Below are 25360 nucleotides of genomic sequence, written 5' to 3'. Positions count from 1 at the left end.
TGGTACCTATAGTTCATCAGCTGTGTGACATTCACCAAAAATAAAAATTGTCTTGTAGTAGTTGCTAATAGCATTTTTGAAAGGGAAGGGATTAAATAGACTTCACTGGTAAAAGGAGTTCCCTCTATACAAGTCAGCACCATTGCTTTAATTTATAGTCTTACATATATCTTACATATCACTCTAAGGTTTTCAAAGTAGTTTATATTATATTCTCATTTTACCCTCAAAACAACCCTAGGTAATAGGTGTTATTATTATCCATTTTACAAATGAGGAAACTAAGGCAACAGAATTTTAATGACTTAATTGGGATCACACAGTTAGCCAGTTTCTGAGTCCAGATTTGAACTCACATCTTCCAGACTCCAGATCCAGACCCTAGCTGTCCTGATATTTTATTATCATTGGAAAAAATATTTTGTGAATATTAGGCATTATGTAATGTATTTTCAGTGGATACATATAATTTGACTTGGTCAATCATGATGATAATGAAAGTGATAATAATTCTATTTATATTTTAGAGTTCTTGCTTGCATAAATTTAATTATTTCTGGAGTTATTGCATGTCCAGTATGTGGAAAAAAATAGATCTGACTATGATGGAAGATACAATAAAATATAGAATTTAGTCCTTGATTTCAAGCCTGATAATACATATACACATGAAGGATGGTGGGGTTAGCAGTAGTATAGAGCCTACAAGAGTAGAATAGGCATTAAGTAGAAAAGAAATGTAGAGGTTGTCAGGAAAACTTTTAAAAGAAGTGGGGCTCAAACTAGGCTGCAAAGTACTGTATAGATAGGTAAAAAAAGAAAAGGAAGAAGGTATTCCTTAAGTTAATGATTAGAAGGAAAAGCAGATGGGCCTGAGTGTAATTAGAGCACACAAAAATGGAAGAAGTATTGAGCAGACCAGTAAAGAACAGACTCTTAATCTGACTTTAAAATTTTGCTTCTGATCTTTTGGTTCTAGAAGAAATCAGATGAGCTTCAAATTTTTGCCATCTTAAATTCATTTACATAGTTATTCTGAATTCCTGTGACTTATGACAAGGAAGTAGGAAATGTATCCTTGAGAAATCTGGGAAAAATTCTCAATATAAAGGAATTTTAGCTATTTTTAAAATACATTCCCTTCCAAGAATGAATGTTTCATTTTCTTCGAGACAAAAGTATTCTTAATTTCAGGGCATTTTGGAGTTATGTGCCAATTTTGCGTATATATGCAGATATACCAGTAGAGAGAGGGTTGGAGCTAGATTCAGAAAGATTTGAGTTCCAATCCAGACTCAGGCTCTTACTAGCTATTTAATTCCAAGTGTCACTTAAGCTTTGTCTGCTTCAGTTTCCTCCTCTGTAAAAAGGCAATAATAATAGCAACTACCTCCTAGGTTGTTGTATTGACTTTTATTTAAGAAATAATATATGAAAAGTATTGTATGAACATTAAAGCATTATAAAAATGACATTATTATCATCAATCACCATCATATCATTTCCAAGTATACATTTTCTTAAATAAACTTTTTTCAACTCAAAAACTCTGCTTGTAGAGACAATAAAACTTTAAGAAAAATAGCATGCAATTATGTAAAACATAAATTAGTTCACTCTTGATCCTCATATGATTAAATCATGAAAGCAGCGTGTTATCATGTTATATTACTATACATATTAGGGAAGGTCACATTTTTTCCTTTTTTTGCCCACTTGTTTTAATATCTCCTTTTCCCAAATGTTTTTTTTTTCTTTTCTAACAGCTTTGGATACACCTCTCTGGTATATCAGTATAGTCCATATTTAATTAGTCCACAACATCTGCTGAAATTCTGCAATGTGCATTGTTTAAACATTACATTATTATGATTTACCTTCTTTGTATCCATATTTTTAAATCTACTAGCTTGCCTTAAATAACAAATATGGTAGTCTGAGAGTCATACTACATAGATCAATAATCATCAAGTATAGCCATACCTCCTAAAAATTCCAAATTTTTCACCTGCAAATTTAAGATGTAACTTTTATCACAAGAGCAACTTAAGAAGATAGCTCAAGAGAATTATTGAGTTCCCTGGAGTATTTGTGTAGGGCAGATTGTTAGAGTATTGGGAATAGAATGTTTCTGAATCTACTTTGCCTACTTCTTTGGCTCTGGGATATCTAATAACAATGAGAATCATTCTACTATTATTTTCTTCTTTTTCCTTTTTTCCCATATAGTCCTCTCTTTACTTTGAAAGATTATTGTTGAATTATCCATTATGTTGCCTCAAGAAATGGACGTACTTAACAACAACAACAAAAATCTATCATAGCTCAAGGCAAAATGAGGAAAGATTATGTTTTCATACTTTCTGCTACATAAGAAAAAAGGGAAGGAAACTCAAGCTCAGAAAAATCAAAAGGTAAACAAAAATAAATTTTAGTGGGATTTTTTCCTTGAATTTTAAGATATATTCTTATGAAATATAGAATGAATGTCTTATCACAATGGAAGTATTTCTGAAATTAAAAATAGGATTTTACTATATATTTTTCCATGAATGTTTTAACTTGGAGAAGAAAAATTAAAATGAATGAATACATGAGTTTAAATTCATTATTTTATCATTATATTTAATTAGCTTTATAAAAACAGTAGTTAAACAATTTTTTTTGTTTTAGAATTATAGAATCCAATCAGGTGACAGATCTTTGACTCTTTTTCATTGATTCATAAAATTATTTCCAGGATTTTCTATTCATTCTGGAATCTTGCCTTTAGGAAAGGTAGAATTTTAAATAGAATCAGAGTTCTACTTTGCCTAATGTTAAAGAAAATATTAAAGGGATCTTTGTAGATGCCTCGGGATAAAGAAGGTCATAATCTTATACACCCATTTAGGCCCAAACTTTCCAACATCCCTTTTGTCAGGGCTTTGTTCTTTTTATATATCCTCCCTCTTTCAAAAGCTTGAACATGTGGATGGGTCAGTGATTTGGTGTTATTTTTACTGCTACGTACTGCTACGTATAATACTGCGTGCTTTATCATCCTCTAAAATTCTCTCCTTTCCCCCCATAAATCCTTTAATGATGACCCTCAGAATTAATTGAAACATTTTCTCTTCTTTGTTTAATATTTGTGGCATATCAGTCAAATATGAGAGCCATCTAATCTGTGTTCTCTCATTTTTACATAAGGATGTTGACATCCATTTTTCTAGTTCTTGATATTTGTTAATAAACTAGAGATTATTGGTGACAAGCTTCCATCTTGCTATTTCATTTTGATTTACATATTATACTACAAATAATATCATGATAATGTTACCATAATTGCATTCATTGGGAGAATATTGTGATTGAAGGAAACTTTTTGCACCATGCATGGGTTTAAAAGCATGAAAAATATGTTGTATTTTCTCAAGCGTGAGATATCTTTATTTTCTTTTTCTGAATTCCAAGCCTAGCTCAATGTCTAATCACCAATTCTTTTTTTAAAAAATATTCATTAATGGCTACCTAACAACGTAAAAATGAACAATCATTAATTTTTGAGTACTAAATTGTCTCCCCAACTTTAAATCCTCTCTCATCTCTTGAAAAGTCAAATGATAAGATTTTGTTTATATACATGAATTCATGCAAAAGATATATCCATATCAGCTATATTGCCAAAGAAAGCACATAGGTACATGAACACATGAAAAACAAGGTTTAAAAGGTATACTTCTATCAGGACACAGTCTGTATCAGTCCTCTTTCTGGAGGTAGATGTCATTTTTTTTTATCATGGGTCCTTAGAATTCATTTTCTTGGACCATTGTCCTGATCATAGTAAGGTCTTTCAGATGAAACTGTCACAATGGATTATCCTAACAATATCATTGTTACTGTACACTTCTCCTGGTTCTGCTCGCTTTACTCTAAATGAGTTCCTATCCCAGGTTTTTTTGACACCACCTTCCCTCATTTCTTGTAGCACCCTTGTGTTCTGTCATCATCATATACCACAAATTGTTCAGCCATTCACCAGTTGAGTCACTGCTTTGGCATGGCAATTTCATTTAATGGAAGATAATAGCTAGGTTAAAGGAATCTTTCAAAATTTTGCAAAAGAATTTTGGGAGCTCTTTTGTAACAGTATTTCAGTATTTTTTTTCTTTCAGTATCAAAGCTAGGCATCAAGAAGGGAGCACGATATGTATTGCACTATCTAAATGAGCTCAGATATATGAAAGCTAAGTTAGGTGGCCGAGAAAAATCTTCATAGAGATTTTGAAGCTTGCCCTTGTGTTATAGATTGTTATGTAAATCCCATTGTCATTAGATTGCAACCTCAGAAATTGGACTGGCAGTGGGAGCAAAGGAAACGGATACGGGAGCATGTTAAAGGCAATGAATGATGACTGGAGACCATGTGATGGAGAACAAAGGCTCAATGCTGAAAACACAGTTAGTTAATGTGGAGACTTTGGTTATCTAACCTAATATTCTTTTTTTTAGCTCTTAAATTTTATTTTTTTTACATAATTCATGTTCTTACTCTCCTCCTACTCCATAGCTGATACGCATTTCCACTGGTTTCTTCATGTGTCATCCATCAAGATCTATTTCCATATTATCAATAATTGCACTAGTGTGGTCCTTTAGAGTCTATATCATATATAAATATATAAATATATATATATATATATATATATATATATATATATATCCCAATGCTGAAAACAGAGTTAGTTAATGTGGAGACTTTGGTTATCTAACCTCCTAATATTCTTTTTTTATCTCTTAAATTTTATTTTTTTAGAAAAAAAATTTCCCATGGTTACATGATTCATGTTCTTACTCTCCTCCCACACCAAAGCTGATGTGCATTTCCTTTGGTTTCTTCATGTGTCATCGATCAAGATCTATTTCCATATTATTGATAATTGCACTAGGGTGGTCCTTTAGAGTCTATATATATATATATATATATATATATATATATATATATATATCCCTATGCTGAAAACACAGAGTTAGTTAATTTGGTTATCTAACCTCTTAGTATTCTTGAAACCAGGTTTATAGAAGAAACAAAGCATACCACTAAGGAGGCAGTAATGGAGATAGCCACAAGAGGTCATTTGGGAGCCTCAAATATTCAGGGGATCACATGGAGGAAAAAATTGGACTCCAAGAAAGAAATTTAATTTGATTTAATTTAAAAGAAAGGTTTCTGTGAGTAGTGTTTGTATATGTGTGTGCAGGAATGGTATATGAGAGATAGAGGCAAAAAGGAAGACAGTGAGATAGGAAGAGAAGGAAAAGGAAACCAAGTAAAGATACAAATATCTAAGTCAAGTATTGAATTAATTACAGATATGCTTTTGAGCATGGAGACTTGGACTGAGAAAGACTTTATGGAACTCTGAATGCTAGTACACCTACATGCAAAAATCTATCAATATGAAAGCATAATGATGAGAGGCAAATAATCAACTTTAGACTTGAATCTTGAAGCTGTGGAAAGAATTCATGATTAGGAACCTGAAAAACTGGCTTCGAATTATTGTTCTGCCACTTATTCATTGTGTGATTTAGGTCACAAATGTAAGGAAGGGATTTATGCAAGGGGGATGGATCAAAAGGAGCCAGAGAAGGAGTGATTCAGTGGACAGAGGGCAAAGCTTGGAGTTAGGAAGATCTGAATTCAAATTTGATCATAGACACAAGCTTTGTGACCCTGGGAAAGTCACTTAACCCTGTTTGCCTAGGTTTTCTTGTCTAGAAAATGAGCTGGAGAAGAAAATGATAAACAACTCCAGTATCTTTGCCAAGAAAAGTTCAAATGGGCTCACAAAAAGACAGACAAAATGACTGAAATTGCAACAAATTAAAAATTAGGATACACAGTCATTGATGTTCAGTTACTTCATTTGGGAGTTTAGGGAGTTAGACGAGATGATCAATAAACATCCCTTGTACCTCTACATCTTCGATCCTATGAATTTACCTGAAATGGCCTTTTATTGAGTTATAAATAAACTGTTCTGGTAAGAGAGTACTTCAGTATGGCTTACAAGCAACAAGTATGGCATACAAGCTGATCTAGCTGAAAGGAGTAATAACAGAGGGAATGTCAATAATAAACCTATAATATTTATCATTAAATAAATAATTTAACAAAAATCAAATCAAAAGCCAATTTTCAGCCAAACATTTTCTTATTTAATTGAATTAAATATATAAATGTAACCATACCTTTATTTATCAAAATTCTTAAAAAGGTACTTACTTAAGGAATAAGCCGGAATTAGGTTCCCAACTTATCTTTATATCCTTTTTTCACATTATTGCCCTTTGTATGCTTTTTGTTTCAGTCAAATTTGATCTCAGATTCTTTCTCATGCACTTTCATAAGCAAACATCCATGTCAGGAATGCATTCCCTGGTCTCCTCTAACTTTCAAAATCTTTATTTTCTGTTATTTAAATAGTGAAATAAATAAGGTGAAAAAGTTCATAGTTCATCTCAATAAAACAGGAAGCTAGTACATCTGTTCTAATTTTGGGTTTGGGGGATAAACTAGGAGAGTTGGGAGTAGAAGAGTTTTGAAGTAGTCAATGGGCTCAACATGACAAGAAATAGATAAGTAGAGTTTGGAACTTCCCCAAAAGCTCAACTTAGTTTTCAAAATATGTTCAATGAAAATTTCCAAAGTAAAAACATGTGCAGTTCGCTCTGATTTTTTCTATACTTGCCAATTAAGCAAACATTAAACATATGTTTATTATGTATTTACTGTGTGAAGATCACATGGGAAGCAAGGAATGAGATGAAATAATTAAATAAGATATGATGCTTTTCCTAAATGAACTTACATCCACTTGGACGAGGATTGTTTTGTATGTATCAGTGGCACTGAATCAGAAGACTCTCAATGGAATTGAGCATTCATGATTTCTTGCTATGAGGAAGGATACTTGTTTTGCCATTTTCTAAAGGGAATATTAAATCAGAAAAGCCGTTGGGCCTCACGCGTCTCTGGTTATGCATGTCCTTTAGCAAAGGGCCAGAGCATATTTCAGCTTCTTCCCATGGAACAAAAACTCACATGCCTAGCTGTTCATAGATAATGAGAATAAATTATAATTGTTTGCTAAATATATGGTATATCTTTATGTGACAAGATAAGACTTGTCTTGACTTCCCTTAGAGTAACCAATTTTTAGTATAGTTATGAAAACTGTGAGATCAGTCATACTTAAAGATTTTTGGTAGGGCAGAGAATAGTCCAAGACCTTATCACCAAATAATGATTATAAAGTGTTATTTGGATGACTTAAATTAGCTTAAATTGGCAAGACATAGTCTCTGGATATTGGTTAACATCTATAGCTCATGCATCTATTACAAGGGAGTTAACAAAGTACTGCTTTCCGAAAGTATCTTCCAGTGAGTGATATAGTAATAAATCAGAAATCTTAGCCTCGATTATAAAAATCTTTCTAAAAATATGAGATATGTATGGATTAATATAAGAACAAGAAAAAAGAAAATAATAATATAAAATAAATTAAATAGAAAGATGTATAATACATGAATATTTAATGTCTATTTAAAAATCTACTATATCGTGGCATCTTTTCTGCCATATTATCTCCTTGCTAAGGATTAACATCCTCATTATTTTGTTAAATTTTAAAGTTATATATAAAAGTATGCAAGGTAGATTTTTTGTTTACTATGATCCTCAAAATAAATTCCTTTTAATTAGTATTGTGGTTTGAAAGTTTTATATTTTTCCATTAATTTTTCTAGTGATTTAAAATTATCTTTAAATCTTCCAAGTCCCTTTCCTATCTCTTAAATTATTGGCTTTTCCTCCCAGTGCTTTTCTTTCAACTAAAAACTAATACAGACAGAATAGCATTGTATTATATTGACTTTATTATCATCTATTACAGTTTTGCCATATTAGGATAGATTGAGAGTATGTGAGTTAAAAGTAATATTGGTAAAATAGTTTTATAAATTAGGTATTGAATATACAGAAGTATTTCTTTTAATTTTTAAATTAGATCGATACATTAATTTTACCAGGTATATCCTTCCCTCTCCTCCTTGCACTAGAGAAGGCATCATTTGACTATATATGAATAAAACTCTGTTTTGCTTGTTTCTATTTATCAATTCTTTCTCTGGAGGCGGACATGTACAAGTTATTCTTCAAAAATATTTATATTGCTATATATAACATTCTCTTGGCTTTGATCATTACACTTTCAGTAATTTCATGACTTTCCATGATTCAAAAAATAATCTGCTCATCATTTCTTACCTGTATAGTGGTATTCTATCACAATCATAGTCCATACCTTTTTTTTTAGCCATTCCATTATTCCATAATTAATGAGCACATCTCAGTTTTCAATTCTTTGCCATCACAAAGAGAGCTTCTATAAATGTTTTAGCACATATAGGTCCTTTGCCATTTTCCCTGATCACCTTAGAAAAAAGTGGTATTGCTGGTACATGGTTTTATAACTTTTTATGCATAATTCTAGACTGCATTCAAAAATGCCCATAGTAACTTGTGTTGTGTTTGTGAACACAAAGATCAATTATTCAACAAACTTGTTGGGGAAACTAGAGAAGTCTAGTAAAAACTAAACATAGGTAAACATTTGACACCATTTAAAAATAAAGATCATAATGGGTACATTATTTAGACATGAGGAAATTATGAGAACATGTTGGGGGAGGGGGAATCACCTGTCAGATCTATGGATAAGGGAAAGGTTTGTGACCAAACAGGAGATAGAGAACATTATAGGATGTAAAATGGGTAATTTGGATTCCATGAAATTAAAAAGGTTTCTGCACAAACAAAACGAAATCAGTCAAAGATTAGAAGGAAATCAGAAAATTCGGGAAACAAATTTACACTGAGAGTCTCATTTCTCAAATATATAAGGGATTGAGCCAAAATTATTTTAAAAAGTATAGCCTTTCTCCAATTGATGAACATCTAAAGATACAAACAGCCACTATTTAGATAAAGAAATCAAAGTTATCAAAAAACAAACGAAAAAATTCCCCAAATCACTAATTAGAGAAATGAAAATTAAAGAAACTCTGTAGTACTGCCTCACACTTACTAGATGGGCTACAATGAAAGAAAAAAGGGAATGATAAATGTTGAAAGAGATGTGAAAGATTTGGGACACTGATGACCTTTTGATGGAGTTATAAAGTGGCCTAGCCATTCTGGAAAACTATTGGAGGTCAGCCCACAAAGCTATAAAATTGGTTTTAGTATTTACCTAGTGATACTACTACTAGATCAGTATACCAATGAGACCACAGAAAAAGGAAAATATAAATGCAAAATATTTAAAGAACCCCTTTTTGTGGTGACAAAGAACTGGAAGTTGAGAGAGATGCCCCACAATAGGGGGATGACTGAACAAGTTGTGGTATATATTCTGGATGGAATACTACTATACAATATAAAAAAAGTGAAGGGGTTGGGTTCAGAAAAAAAAAATCCTGTGATGAATTGTATGAAATGATACAAAGTGAAGTGATCAGAACCAGATAAAGATTGTATATAGTAACAGAAATATAACAACAATAGTAATAGTAATAATAATAATAATAATTTATTGTGAAAGATTTAGCCTATATAATGAATCTATTCATCCATGACAATTCAGAAGGCCTCAAGATGAAAAATGTTATACATCTCAAGTGAGAATTGATGAACTCTTAAGTGTAATTTGAAGCTTATTTTAAAATTTTTTTCTTGTTTTTAGCTTTTTTGCTATCTGGCCAAAATAGAAATGTTTTACATATTTTCACATATAAAGTTGACATCAGATAGCTTGCCTTCTCAATGGGTGAGGAGAGTTTGGAAAGAGGAAGAAAATTTGAAATACAATATTTTAAAATGTTTAAAAAATAGTTTATCAGTTTCAGATAAGTAATGTCATATTCCCCCTTTCTACTGCATACCTTTTTCTTTCATTATTGGGATATTCAGCTTCTAATATTGATTTGTCTTGGTGTCTTGGTTAAGTGTACAAAAAATGAAGTGTAGGGGAAAGGGTACTGAACTTAAAGTTAGATGATTCAGAGTTTATTGTGTTGGGCTTGAAAAATCACTTAACCTCTGTGGGATTCGGTTTCATGATCTGTAAGATAAACTAGATGATATCTATCGGCCCTTTAAATTCTAAATATATGATCTAAGGAATTGCTCTCATAAGTACTTTAAGTTGATTTAATACCTATAAATCTTGTATTCCTATTTTCTAAAGGCTGTTCCTGTACTATTTGCTTCAATGGGGAGGAGAGAGAGAGAGAGAGTGAAAAGTCATAGTACATGATTTTAGTCATTTTCAGTCATTTTAGTCATTTCCAAACTACGTACTGGTTGGAGAGATGTCTGTTCAATGAGAACTTCTAAAAGAACACCCACAGAAATATTTTCGGAGAAAACACAGGGTCAGGAACATAGAGTTCCCTTAAAAAATAATCAATTTTATCTCACCAACTCTGAATTATACAGCTAAGACATTTGAAGAAAGCATAGAAACAGAATGATGCTTTTTTCTTTTAAAATAATACATTTAGATTTTTTTTTAATTAAGGAAAACACATTACACAATTTTCATGCACAAATATCTAAGGTGTTATAAGTATAACCAAGGCAAATACCTTAAATTTTCTGGTATAGTCCCAAATTGTCAGACTCCATGTCTTGATTTTTACTTTTGAAAATACAGTCTTTGTAAATGTGACCAGTTATCTGTGAGCTACTGAGTAATAATTATAATTTATTTTTTAAAATTTTATCTTTTATTTGAACATTTTTATTTAATTAATTAATTTAGAATATTTTGCCATGGTTACATGATTCATGTTCTTTCCTTTCCTTCCTCCCAACCCTTTCCATAGTCTATAAGCAATTCCATTGGATTTTAAATGTATCATCTATCAAGGCCTATTTCCATATTATTCATATTTGCATTAGGGTGATTGCTTAGAGTCTACATCCCCAATCATATTCCCATTGGCCTATGTGATCAAACAGTTGTTTTTCTTCTGTGTTTCTACTCACACAGTTCTTTCTCTGAATGTGGATAGCAATCATTCTCAAAGGTCCCTCAGAACTATCCTGGATCATTGCATTGCAGCTAATATAGAAGGTCATTACATTTGATTTTACCACAATGTATCCATCTCTGTGTACAACGTTCTTCTGGTTCTGCTCCTTTCACTCTGCATCAATTCCTGGAGGTCGTTCCAGTTCACATGGAATTCCTCCAGTTCATTATACATTTCAGTACAATAGCATTACATCACCAATAGATACCACAATTTGTTCAGCCATTCCCCAATTAAAGGGCATCCCTTCATTTTCCAATTTTTTGCCACCACAAAGAGCGTGGCTATAAATATTTTTATACAAGTCTTTTCCCTTATTATCTCTTTGGGGTATAAACCCAGCAGTGGTATGGCTGGATCAAAAGGCAGACAGTCTTTTAAAGCCCTTTGGGCATAGTTTCACATTGCCATCCAGAATGGTTGAATTAATTTACAACTCCAAAAGCAATGCAAATAATTGTAATTTCTAGGAAACAAAGTGAATTCTAAAAATATATTTTAAATCAGGTTTTCATCTCATATGGTATTTTACTGAATTGAATGATAAAGACCTCTACACACTAATATTTTTATTTTTAAATTGCCCTTTTGATATATTATTGCTTTCATAAAGCTTTTTAAAACTGCTTTGGCAAATGAGATGTTAAGACTTTTCAATAATTATTTTCTTCTAGAAAATGCATATTATCAATGGATAATAGAATAAGTAAATAGTATTTTATTATCAGTCTGAACCACAATGCAAGACTATTAAAATGAACCTAAAATAGTATTCCATGTATGGACGAAATATTTTAAGCTGGTTTTGAAAATGTGAAATGACTTGTCCTAATTCTGACAAGAAGTATGTATTCCATTAAAAGTGAAATTGAATACACTTTCAGGAAAGCAAGAAATATTAGGACTAGTTGCTGAACATGCCTGCATGCAAATAGTGTTGACCAACTTCAATTCTTTTATGTTTCTACAGAATTCTTTTTTTCTACATTTCTGGAATTATATTTTTAAAATATATAGCATTAATAATAAATGTCATCTTTTGACTGACAGAAGTGTTATTAAAAGACAGATTTGAATTTTATAAACCAGTTCTCATTTTTACAGAATTATTACCCTTCATAAAAATATTTTCTTCTGTCACGAAGTCCAAACTCTCCCTCAAACTATTCACCCCCAATCTGGATGTATACTTAGAGTCAAGAAAACATAACCATATACAGCTAAATTTCTCCAACATCCACTTATTTCATACTCAGATTACTGTTAGCCTTTTAAATACCCCATTGTTTGGGATGTAAGTAGAGAACAGCCAATGATATTTAATGAAAGTTCTCTTTCCTCAAAGCATTACTTTAGAGGAAAGAAATATGTATGATGTGTATAGTTCATAATATTCACACTAACAGAAGGAGGGAGAGAGCAGCTGCATGCCCTCAGGCTAACTGTCACTGCTTTTTAATGTCATGATCTGGAACTTCAGAAGGGGGCATCTTAGAATGGTTCTTGGATAAATCATCATAATAGCTACAGGATGAGCAAAACCTGAGAGTTTTGTGGATTTTATGAAGTGTCCCCTGTGCCCATGAGATTCAGGACAGCTTAGAGGACAAGTTGGATAAGAATAGTTTTTAGAAGATAATATAAATAATTTCTGTGACTGGTAAAAAGGAATGTAAAATTTGAACTGATAGTGTTTATATGTTCATGTAAACAAATTTGAGTGTTAAGTTTATTTCGTGTTGTTAAAATTATATTAGGGTCTCTCAAATCCTTAGTACATATTTTTCCTGGTCCCATGAAATAGTTTGTGTATGCTGATATATTTAATAGGGTATGGAGGTGTGAGTAGAATTCTGTAATTTTCAGTTTAGAGTCCTGAGAACATTTGTAATTGAAGTGGATTTGAGTCCTACTCAGGACTTTATACCACCCTTGCCACACACACACCTTTGACAGAGGAAATTGAGAAGAATGATTGTAGATTTAGATTTTCCAGTGCCACCCAGGATTTCATGAGCTGAACTGGAAAGAATTAGCAGCACAGAACTAACAGGGAAACAAGAAACTGAAAAATTTGAGCAACAAGCAGAGAAAGAGAATGAGGTAGGCAACTGGAATTTCAAAAGCAACACAAAACAGACAACTCATGCCAAAATTATCAATGAAGTATAGTGAGAAGTTCCAGAAAAGATCTCTCTTTTTCCTAATTTGACAGAAAAGGCACTATAATATAATTGGCTCACTTTTTTTTAAAGCTAAATATTTCCTTTATTCTCATTTTGCCCAAAATAGAATTTATGGGTTACATAAACATTAAAATTAGATCAATCAACCCTTTGTTTGAATGTACAAGTGTCCCTGAGGACTCTGAGTTACTGTGATTGCAATAATACTTTTTTTGTCTTTTAAAAATAATATTAAAAATAGCAGAGGAAGGAACAAAATGGACTCAAAGTTTATTATATTGTGGTTAGAGTAAACAAGATATGGGTAATTAATGAACAAGCTTTCAATATGAGAAATGAGGAAGGGCTATTTGGAAATAGATGAGGCATAATAAAATTCAAATCCGACTCATGAAGGTAGGTGGGAGATGATATGATCAAGTATTTTTCCAAGTACTGTTGAGTGTATATATGCATTTATGTACTCTGACTGTTGCTTCTGTATCTTCAAATTTCATGAGGTTTATAATATTATAGGATATGCTTAAGTGTGTCACTTAAAATGAAATTTATAGGAAAAATACATATCTACTAATTTTATAGTTATCTTTTTAATGACAGATATGTAGTGCATAATGTTTGAAATTGCACAAATTTATATTCAAATATATTTATTCACATTTATTTAAAGAAATTATATTTTCTTATTTTTAAATGAAGTATTTGACACATGTAAAATTAAACTCTGCAGAATGTTTTTTGTTCTTAAAATCTGAAACTAATTGAAAATTTATTACCTTTAATTATAAATTCAATAGTATTTTCAAGTTATAGAAAATTCCATTAGAATTCACAAATATTTCAGCCACATTGGGGCTATTGTATTTTATTCCAAATATTTTTATTCCAAATAAACATAGGGTTTTTAAACCAAATATTGTACTCTATAATGTTACCTAATACTAATTTAACCTCAAAGAAAGAGGTGAAGTACTACTTTGTAAGATTAATCTCCAAAATATTCTATGATAGCTTGCTTTTCAAATTAATATGGTATTTACCTATATTAGTTATGCTTACATAATCAACTAATATTAAATCACATGATAACAATGAATTTTTCTAAAGATGTTCATCAAAATCAGTGATTGGATCCAGTATAATTCTGATAGATGTTCATGTACATATCTTTATCTACATTTGTACAATTAAAAGGGAAAACAAATTATATATAATGTCTTATTTATTATTTATTATTTTAAGCCATAGTGAATGGAGAATGATTGATTCAGAGGGCCAAAATAAGTGGCAGTGGGAGAAAACAGCAACAGCAATTCAACAGCTTTTTATCAGATTCTTATTACATATACGGCACCTTATTAAGACCTAGAGATTCAAAGACAAAAATGAAGCCCTTTCTGCCTTCAAGGATCTCAAATTATATTGCTGATCTCCTTCTAATACTCTAAGTATTCTAGCCTCTGGACTTCCAATAATTCACCTACCTGAGTGATTGTTATTTAGTCTTTATTGTTAAATCATCAATGGCAGCTAATTGAAACAATTTAGATTTTTTTTATTTGAGGAGCTTCTTTTATTATGAGATTCATATGATTTTGAGATAGAAGTAGTCTTTGATTTCATCTGTTTAGAAAATCTAATTTTACAGATGAGGAAATGGTAACTGTAAGGCTTACAGTGTAAGCAAAGTGAGTGACAGAGAGGACACATTATTTGTTAAAAAATTACAGACCTAGGATTTGAACCCAGGTCTTGTGACTCCAGGTCTAGTAATGGTTCTATTTGATCACTCTACACCAGTAATTCCCAAAGTGGGCGCCATCACCCCCTGCTGGGTGCTGCAGTGATCCAGGAGAGCGGTGATGGCCACAGGTGCATTTATCTTTCCTGTTAATTGCTATTAAAATTAAAAAAAAATATTTCCAGGAAGCTAAGTAATATTTTCTCTGGAAAGTAGGAGGTAGGCCAAAAAAGTTTGGGAACTGCTCTACACAATGTTACAACCAAATTGTCAATTTTCAGTAGAAAGGAATGCTGGAGGGCTTGAGCATCTGAGTCAAGTAGTCAGTAATATATAATGCAAGCCTTAATAAATTGGAAGATCATCAAATGAATGAATATATGAAAAGTATTCATTAAAATATAATAAATTTTAAAATAACTTTTAATGAATTTTCCCTAGTATAAGCAATGTGTGTCTTGTTTGACAACACAATGAATAGGGAAATATGCATTATATGATAATATAAATGTAACCTCTATCATATTACTTGCCTTTTTGGGGAAAGAGGAAGAATGAAAGGGGAAGAATTGAAACAGATTTTTGAACATAACTAATATAATTTGTTGTTTTTTGATATACATATTTATTATAATTTATTACATATTTATAAAATCAGATATATTATTATTTGACATATTATATCATACTATATAGAAAAATAAATGTTAACTCCAAAAAAGAAAAATAACTTAACCATGTTCATAGTTCTGGGCTAAGTTCTGTGGATACAAATAGGAAAACAAAAAGTATAAAAAAAGAGTGGACATTTGAATAGGAGGAATGGAGGGGAGAATAAAGACAAGACATATAGGTGATTTTGAATAAATGTCATATGAAAAGATCCCATAGTCCTTGAGGTTCAGTATTAAATAAATAGTAATGTTTTTCATTGAATGTTATTTATCTTTAAAAAATCACAATTCTTTCTGATACAGAAATATTTGACAATGGTAATGATCTCAGTAATGAGAATTCTTTTCCATGTCTTCTATAATTATTGACTTGTTAGGTCACAGGGCTTCCGTACCCATAGAAGCAATCCCAACCTACTATTCACTAGGTTTTCTTCACTGTGTAATGGTTGAGCTGAATTTCAATAGACAATCTCAACACCAAAAAAGTAAAAGTCATGCATTCCACAGGAGTGAAAATAGGAGGGTGGAGGATATCTTAATAAAAGCTAAAGATCGACTTTAATGAAAAGGTTGGCTCTAATGGCCACACACTCTAATAAAGGCATATGCGCTATTAATATTAATGCTGGATTGATTTATAACATAAAACAGTTTTGTGAGTTAAATATTCTTATAACTTATTTAGTTGCTATCTGTTGATTTTTGGGAAATTAATTTTCTTTAAGTGGGGTACAACTGCAATTTCAGAGAAGAGAAAGTAATTAGCATTTATTAAACAAATCATTTCTTCTTTCTTCTTGTTCTTCCATTAATTACATTTAATTCTGATAATGATATTTTTAAACTTAGAGACTTTTTTTTAAATTTGCCATATGTCACCTTGATTTCATTTCAGCTTTTATGTCTTTAAACTCATAATTCACTCTCTCACTTGTACTGTCCTATCCCTTAATATCCCAGTTAACTGTTCACAAATAGGGCTAGGTTTCCATCTGTATCAATACTGGTCATTTCATGATTTTGGATAATTGGCATAACAACAATTTATTTGTTTAAGAAGCTTTAATTCAATTTCAAAACTGCTTTGTAATTCTTAATAATTAATTATTTCATTTTAATAAATACTTTAATAAATAAAAATATAAAAATAAAGTGTTTCTGTTCACATCAGTTAAATAAGAATGCAATTATTTATTAATGGACTACTATATGCAAAAATTATTTCCCATGAAGAAATATTTAAGATAGAGCTTTGCAATAAAGTCTAACAAAGTGTTCCATCAATCTATCTCATGGTTTTAGTAATTTTAATAGTCATTGCCCTTACATAAAAAGAGATAGGCAGAAATAGTACATATTGCATGTGTCAGCCTTTTACAAATGTAATCCACATGCTGAAAAGCCAGAAAGGTCAGCATGTTATTTAATATTTTATGGATACACATAAAAATAAATGATTTCAGAGCTTTCTATTTGCCCCCTCATAGTTAATGTGGCAATAATAAAAGATGCTAAATTCTGTCTCCTCTCCTCAGTCTGTAATATGACATGTGATTGGCACAGTTCATTTCTTTTTTCATCCTATGCACAATGCAATGGCATTACTATGTCCACATGCAGGCCTTAAATCATATCATGCCTCACTGACTGCTATAGCACTCTTAATGTTTTTATCCTATCTCATACTACAATTTATCTTAAGCACAGAAGCAAGGCATTTTTTATTTTTTGTTGTTGTTGTTCAAGATGACTATTAAAAATCATAGCCTTCTACATTTTGTTGACTTGGAAAGTGATTTGGAAAGACTAAAATATCATTATTTTTATTTCTACAGCTTTGAAGCATATTTTCTTGGATATACATTGGATCCTGGATGATGAAAATCATGCCTATTTGAATGTGCCATGGTGTGGGTGATACTTTAATATACTCACTTACTGGGAAAGTCGAAATACTTTGTTAGAAAAAATATTTTTTTCTTTCTCTTTTGGTTTTTTATTCCTGCTAGCAAAACAAACAAATAGATAAAAAACCATGAATAAAATAGAACTTAACTCTTTTCTCTTTGACATGTTTTCAGTTTCTTAAGAATATTATATCATCCCTTCAACTGACTTACCAATGTTCACTCTGACATTCACCTTCACAGAAAAGCATACAAATTATAAATGTACTTTAGATAGCAAGGATTCTTAAGCTTTTTTTTATGGGTCATGGAGTCCTTTGGAGGACTAGTTTAGATTAATGAATTGCTTCTCAGAATGTTGTTTTTAAATAAATGAAAAAAAAAAGATAAATTTCGGTTTAAGTTAGTGAAAACAAAGAAGTATTATTTTCTTCTTGTCTGTAGTCTCAGACCTACTGAAATCTATTCATGGACCTCTTGGAGAACCACAGACTGTAGGATAAGAATATCTGATCTAAAGGCTATTTTCTCCTAGTTATTGTCTAAAATTCTGGCAACTGGCACCCAGTGTAAGGTGCTCTCAGTAGTTATGCCAATAAACATTCATTAAGTACCTACTAAGTGTGAGACACTTTCCTAAAACACTAGGGGTGCAAAGAAAAGAGATTCCTTCATCTCAAAGTGTTCAGTCTAATGGAAGGAACAATATGCAAACAATTGTAGATAAAACGCATGGCAAATTTGAAATAATCAGCACAGGGAAGACACAAGAATTAAGAATCAGGAAAGGCTAGCTGTAGAAGGTAGAATTTCAGCTAGAACTGCAAGAAAGCCAGGGAAATCAGGTGAAGATGAGCAGAGAAAACATTCCAGTTTTGGGGGAGAAGCAGTAAAAATACTTCGAGTGAGAAGATAGACTAGCAAGGAGATCGGAGTCACCGTATCAAAGAATAAATAAAGTTGGGGCAAAAGGTATAAGAAGACTGATAAAGCAGAGAGAAAAAGTTATAAAGCTTTGAATGCCAGAGAATTTTATATTTGATCCTAATAGGAAGCCACTGAAGTCTGTCAAATGGGAGTGGGGTGATGCAGTCAAATTTGTGCTTTGGGAAATCACTTTGACAGTTGAATGGAAGATGCTCTGAAGTGTGGAGAAAACTTGTAGCAGGGTAGACAGCCAGAACTTACTTGCAATAGTCCAGGCTTGAGGTGATGAAGACCTCCACTGGGCTAGTGTCAGGGTCAAAGGAGAGAAAGGAATATATTTCAAAGGTAAAATTGATAGACTTCAGCACAAGACTTAACATGGGGTGGACAGATAAGAGAGAGTGAGGAGTCAAATATTACATTGTTGTGGGCTGGAATAACTGGGAAGATAGTGGTAATCTCAATAGTAATAGGGAAGGTAGGAAGTGGGATGGGGGCTTTTAGGGAAAAAAAATGAAGGAGCTCAGGTTGAGATATGTGTACTTGAGATATTTATGGAATATATAGTTTGAGATGTCCACCTGACAGTTTGAAATGTGAGAATGAAAGTCAGTAAAAGGTAGGACTACATAAATAGCATGGCCTATGTACCTATTCCTTTTTGAGGTGGGAAAAATGAAATAATAATAATGATGAAATTAAGATCTAATATCTCTATAGTGCTACGATATACCAGATACCATGCTAAGCACTTTACAACTAATATCTCATTTCATACTCACAACAACTATGGAAAGTGATATTATCTCCATTTTAAAAATGAAAAAAAAAAACTGAAGCAAATAGTTTGCAGTGATTTGAGTACCCCTTTTCTGTAAAAAATAAATTATTGTAATTAAAATGAGAATTCATCTATTTTATGAAGGATGGTTGTAGAGTGAAGTATATACTTATAGTAATATTAAAAAATATAGGAAAAAAATATAGGAGAATGTCTAAGTACCAGCTTAACAACCTGAAATAAAATTACTCATTATGCCTGCTGGCTATTTGCATTATCCTAGGCATCAAGTGACAAGGGACATTTGGGTGGCGGCAGTATCAGAGGAGATAAAGGGAGTACACATGAGAGATATTACTGATGTAAAACCATGAGGACTTGGCCACATACTGGATATGGGAAATGAGTGAGAGTGGGCAGTCAAGGATGTCAGAAGGATAGTGGTGTCTTTGAGACGAAAAAGAAGGTTAGAAAGAAGAGAAGCTACTTGGGTGCAACAATAAATTCAATGTTGGACATATAAAGTTTAAGATGCCTTTGTAATATCAAAACTGGAGATCAGCAGATGAATAGATTTTAGAATCATTGGCATAATGATGAAATTACCAAATGAAAGAGTAGAAAGAGAGAAAAGAAGAGGTCTTGGTAAGAACCTTTGGGATACCCAATGTTAGTAGAAGAAAATCTAGTAGGTAAGACTGAGAAGAAATAATTCAACAGATAGAAGAGGAACCAAGAAAAAGTAATGCAATGAGAAGCTAGAGAGATTATTATATCAAAAAGAAATGAATGATACACAATTTCAAACTGCAAAGAGGTTGAGAAGGATGAGAAATGAGAAAAAACATTAGATTTAGTCTTTAAAAGATCATTGGAAACTAGGGAAAAAGAAGGTTAAATTGAATTTCAGTTGAAATTCAGAAGCTAGATTAGAGTCAAAGAGATAATAAGAATAAGGTGAATTGATCAAATGAGAGATTTTGAGGGTGAAGATATAGATGTTTCTGTAAACCATTTGAAAGTATTAGAGATGAATGAAAAAATTAGTTAAAGAGTAAGGATGATTGAAGGGGGCAATTTACTGGAGAAAAATGAGATAGTATGAGTTAATTTATGTATATGGAGAGGTTAGTTTTAGAAAGGAAAAGGACCACATTTTTATGAGACAGAGGTGAAGTAGAAGATAGTGGTGGAAGACATTTGAGTGATGTGAAATGAGATCATAGCAAAGAGCTCTTGACAAATGGCCTTAATTTTTTCAGTGAAATTCTCAGCTGAAATAGTGAAGATAGGCAGAGAAATGAAAAAGGTCTGAAATAAAATTCAAATCAGTTAACATTGGAGAAACAAAGAAGAAAACCCAAAGCCACTGCTTTCAAGGAATTTGGAGGAATAGGCAATAATTCATTATAGATTTATAGAATTGGAGGAGATCTTTGAGGCCACTTAGTCCAACTGGTTCATTTTACAGATTAGGAAATGGATTTAGAGAGGCATTGATGTGCCCAAAGACACACAGCTAGCAAGTAGCAATGTTGGAATTTAAACCCAACATCTCTGACTCTAAATTCACTGTTTTTTCCAAGTTACTAGTTGTCCCTTAAAAGTGGAATATAAAGAATTTTGATGTGATGATGACTGTGAGACCATCAAGCTTTCAAATTTTTAGAGCATTTTCCTACATATAATTCCTGCAGGTTCTCTCTAAACCACTTGTAGCTTTGGTAGTAGAAAAGTTCAAACTTAGTTTTCTTAGAGATCCATTAATGCTACAACCTTCATCATTTTTCCTATAACCTACCAGGAAGGGAAAAAAGTATTCCTTGCTGTATATTCTGAAGAGACTTTTCCCTACTCGTACTATGACTTTAAAGCCAATAGGATAACCCCTTGAAAATAACTAGGATATACAGACTAGATATAACTGATAAAATAGAGCAGTTATGAAGATCCATAGTTAGAGTCAGAAAGGTATAAGTAAAGACAGCAGCAAATGTGCCCCAGTAAATGAACAGAATATAATATCATGGTAATTTGGTGGCAGGAAAAGTACAAGGAGATAACATTGAGAAGACCTGATAATAGGGACAAAGACATAGACCAGGTTTGGGATCAAGAGTCTGATTACCTGGAAAACTAGCAAATTTCAGGTTTTGTTCCAGCCCTATAGAGGCTATTATATTAAGACAAATAATTAGATAGAGAGTTAAAGAGATATAGCTAATGAGGATTATATATAAAATTAGAATGGAAATACAAATTATGGGCAGTTACCTGAGCTAGGGCTCTGTGACTAATTCTTCCTTGCTGTATCCTGAAAGTTGAAGTCAAGTGACCCAGATTATTAGAGGAAGAAGGAAGGATATGTTTTGGACACGGCCAATGTGGAAATATATTTGGATTATCCATACATGTTTCTAACCTGAGTTTTATTTTTCTTTTGTTCGCAGTTGGGAGAGGGACAGGAGGCAGAGATGAATTTTTGGAGGTTGAAAAGAAGTTTAATTAAATAAAAAGCAAGGGAAGGGGGAAAATATAGCATTACCAGAAAAATTCTTATCTTTTTGTTAAGTTTACCAACTATTGTCAGAACAAAAATGATTCTAAAGCAGTGGTTTTCAAACCTTTTGACCTTGGAAAATCTTTAACAGAAAAATTATTGAGTAGCACAAAGAGCTTTTGTTTATGTGGAATATTTTATACATATATATATAGTAAAATTTAAAATGATAAAATTTAAAATATTTATTGATCTAAAATAACAATACTACCCATTGTATGTTAACAGTATTTACATTTTATGAAAAATTATATTGTTTTACAAAATGAAAAGCCAGAATAATGACATTGTTATGTATAAGTTTTGCAAATTTCTTTAATGTCTAGTTTAATAGGATACATATGTGTTTCTGCATTCAATTTGTTGTGATGTTATTCTGGTTGAACTATGTGAATAAAATTTAACTTCATAAAGATAAATAGTTGGAAACAGGAGGAATAATTTAATTGAAAAATCATGTCAGTGTTACCACAAAAATAGTTTTGAACTCATTGACTCCTGAATCAGTCTTGGAAACCACTGTAGAGCTCTGTAGAAAGAAGAAATGTGATCAGAAGATAGACAACATCTCTTTCAACTCCTAAATTTATATGGAATTTAGTCAGTCAATATCATCCTGCTTTCCTCCCCACTCCTATTTCATACATTCACTCCTCCTTTCCCTCCACATATCCAGCCCTTCGATATCTTTTACTTCACTGATCATGTGTACTGAATATCGTCTTTAACAAGCAGATTTGGCATGGGCACGAGTCCCCACTTAGATTTTAACATGCATGTTTGGGACTTTCTTTACTCCCCACCGAAGCTATTTTAAGCATTTGAATGAACCATGTTTTAAAGTACAATTCTTTTCTTGAACTAATTTTCATCATCCCAGGTGATTTTTTCCAGGTCTTAACATGAGAAAGTTTTGGTTCCATCAAATAAGTCTTTAAAAATGGCTTTTCTTGAAAAAAAAATAGACTATATGGATTTTGGATACTCTTGAGGAAGTTTAAAATGATTGGGATTCAGCTAGAGCTCTCTCTTTGCTAAAAGTATAGCAGATGATAAATTGTTGACTTGTTTTGGTATTAATTTCTTTTTTTTATGGATTACAGGGAGCAAGGAGGAAAATTGACATTCTGGACATGATTCTGACCAGGATGTAAGAACTGGTTACCGAAAAAGAAATGATGATGGGAACATTAGAGTTTCTGATAAATAAATTATAGTCTGATGTACACATGAGGTGAGGGAGAGTTCATGAAAAAGATGTTAGGATCATAGATCTAAATTGGAAGGGAATTTTAAAACCACTTAGTCCAAACCCATTGTTTTACACACGAGGATATGGTTGCTCACAGAGTTAAATGACCTGTCTAGGAACACAGAAGTTGTAAGTCATAGTATTGTGATTTGACTTGGCATTCATGACTCCTCATCCAGCTCTCTATGCATTATATCACATTGCCTTAAAGTTCAGAGAAATAGTAGATAGATAATATGCCTTGAAATTCTAAAGGGGAAATACATTCACAAGAAAATGGATAATACCAATAGGTAAATTATGTATGCAATGTTTAATTTTTGTAAAGCTTTTTGCAAATGAAAATCATTTGATCAGTATTGTAGAATATGTTAAAAATGATTGAAACCATAAAAGGTTTAAACAGACTCTAGTGGTGGACCAAATGTAAGAAAATAAAATATTGTCTCAATAAAAATAACAGAGTGCTAGAGTTACTAAAGAAACAACAAATAAAGGATATCTCAAGACCTGGATTTCAAGAACAATATAAATATATAGTATGAAATTGCAACCAAAACTTTATGCTTAGGCTGCATTACTAAAAAAAAAAAAAACCCGAAAAGCATTATTTTGGTGGGGGAGGGTGCAGAACTGTCTTAACTGTCTTTTCAAGAGAGCAAGATGGGCCAATGGAGAAATTCCTCTACCAAAATAGATCAACAGCTGTTCTAAAAATTATATTCTGAAAGTGTTGCCTAAGGTACTTCCTGGATTAGTGTCTTTCTCAGGCTCAAAAAATCAGTATGTGTCAGAGGTAGAAGATAGCTAGTGCTGCCTCTCTGTCTCTCGATTTCTCTCTGTCTCTGTCTCTCTATATCTTGGTCTCTGTCTATCTCTGTCTTTTTCACCTTTCTAATCTAGTAAGAGGTAAGCTATACTTCCACTGTATTTTGGCCTTAACAGACCACATGGGGATCTTCCTCACTCTTGCCACATAAAAGTTCATCTTTTGTTTTGCTCTCATAGTTTTTCTATGACACCTCTTATGTCACTTCTCTCTCATGCAATTCTTCATCTGTAATGTGTTGCATGCAGCCTCCTCCCACCTACCAAGTGCTAAACATTTCAATAACAAGACTTAGAGAAATGTAAAAAAAACATTTTAAACTGCAGACAATTTTGTATTGTTTTTAAGAGTCTCACAGATGATGATTATGACACCTGAAATGTATTTAAGACAACTAAAATTCAGCATCTTAAAATGATTTGGTAGTAAAGAGTTAGTGGTCAGTAACCTGAAAAGCTGAAAAATGTTTAATGAAAATTTTATAGCACTTAAAGGACACAAAAAAGAAATATATTGCCTTTGAAGTTGAGAGCTCACAGCAGGTATACAGAGATTAATTATTAATGTTCAACTGGAGTAGTTGCCCTCTAATCATCTTTTCACTCTCTACAGCAGCCTTACAATACAATTTATTTAAAAAGAAAAGGGAATACATTCCTTTTAATTTCTTTTCAGAGAAAAATTTTCACAGGTTCCCTAATGTGTTAGTTGCTCAGCCTGCATGTTTAAGATCTGGAAGAAATTTCATTCCACAAAGCTTGAAGTTATTTTTGATAGGAAATCTGTTTTTGTTGAAGTAGATAAAACAAGACAATTCTTACCCTTAAACCTCTATCTTCTTGGGAACAAGAATAAAATAATTTTATATTGACCTTTTCTGATGAGGAATTCGCTGAAAATTCTCACCATTTGATGTTCTATCATTTCCTCTCACTTCATACTGATGTTTATTGAATAATATTGAATTAAATTTGAATTTCCTTAGGTCTCAATATTTACTACTGAAATATCATTTGCTGTATGGATCATGTTTAAGATTGCTTTATGAACACAGTAACACAACAAATGAATTGACTTGGCAGAGCCTTTCCTCTCTAAATGTTTCTTTTCATATTAACCATTTTCGTCTTTCTTTCTCCTTAGGTAAACCCTAATTCCGACTTTCATTATAAGTTTAATATTGATCTTATCATAATATTTATTTTATTATAAATTATGGCCTTCCTATTAATTCTGTGAATGAATGTAAATGACAATTGATAAGACAAATGTCAACTTTTTAATGAAAACCAAAGAGGAGCCATATTATTAACTTTATTTCATTATAATTTTTATCACAGATAATTTCA

Source organism: Gracilinanus agilis, chromosome 3, assembly GCF_016433145.1.
Source record: "Gracilinanus agilis isolate LMUSP501 chromosome 3, AgileGrace, whole genome shotgun sequence".
NCBI lineage: Eukaryota > Metazoa > Chordata > Mammalia > Didelphimorphia > Didelphidae > Gracilinanus > Gracilinanus agilis.
This window is presented reverse-complemented; position numbering follows the sequence as displayed.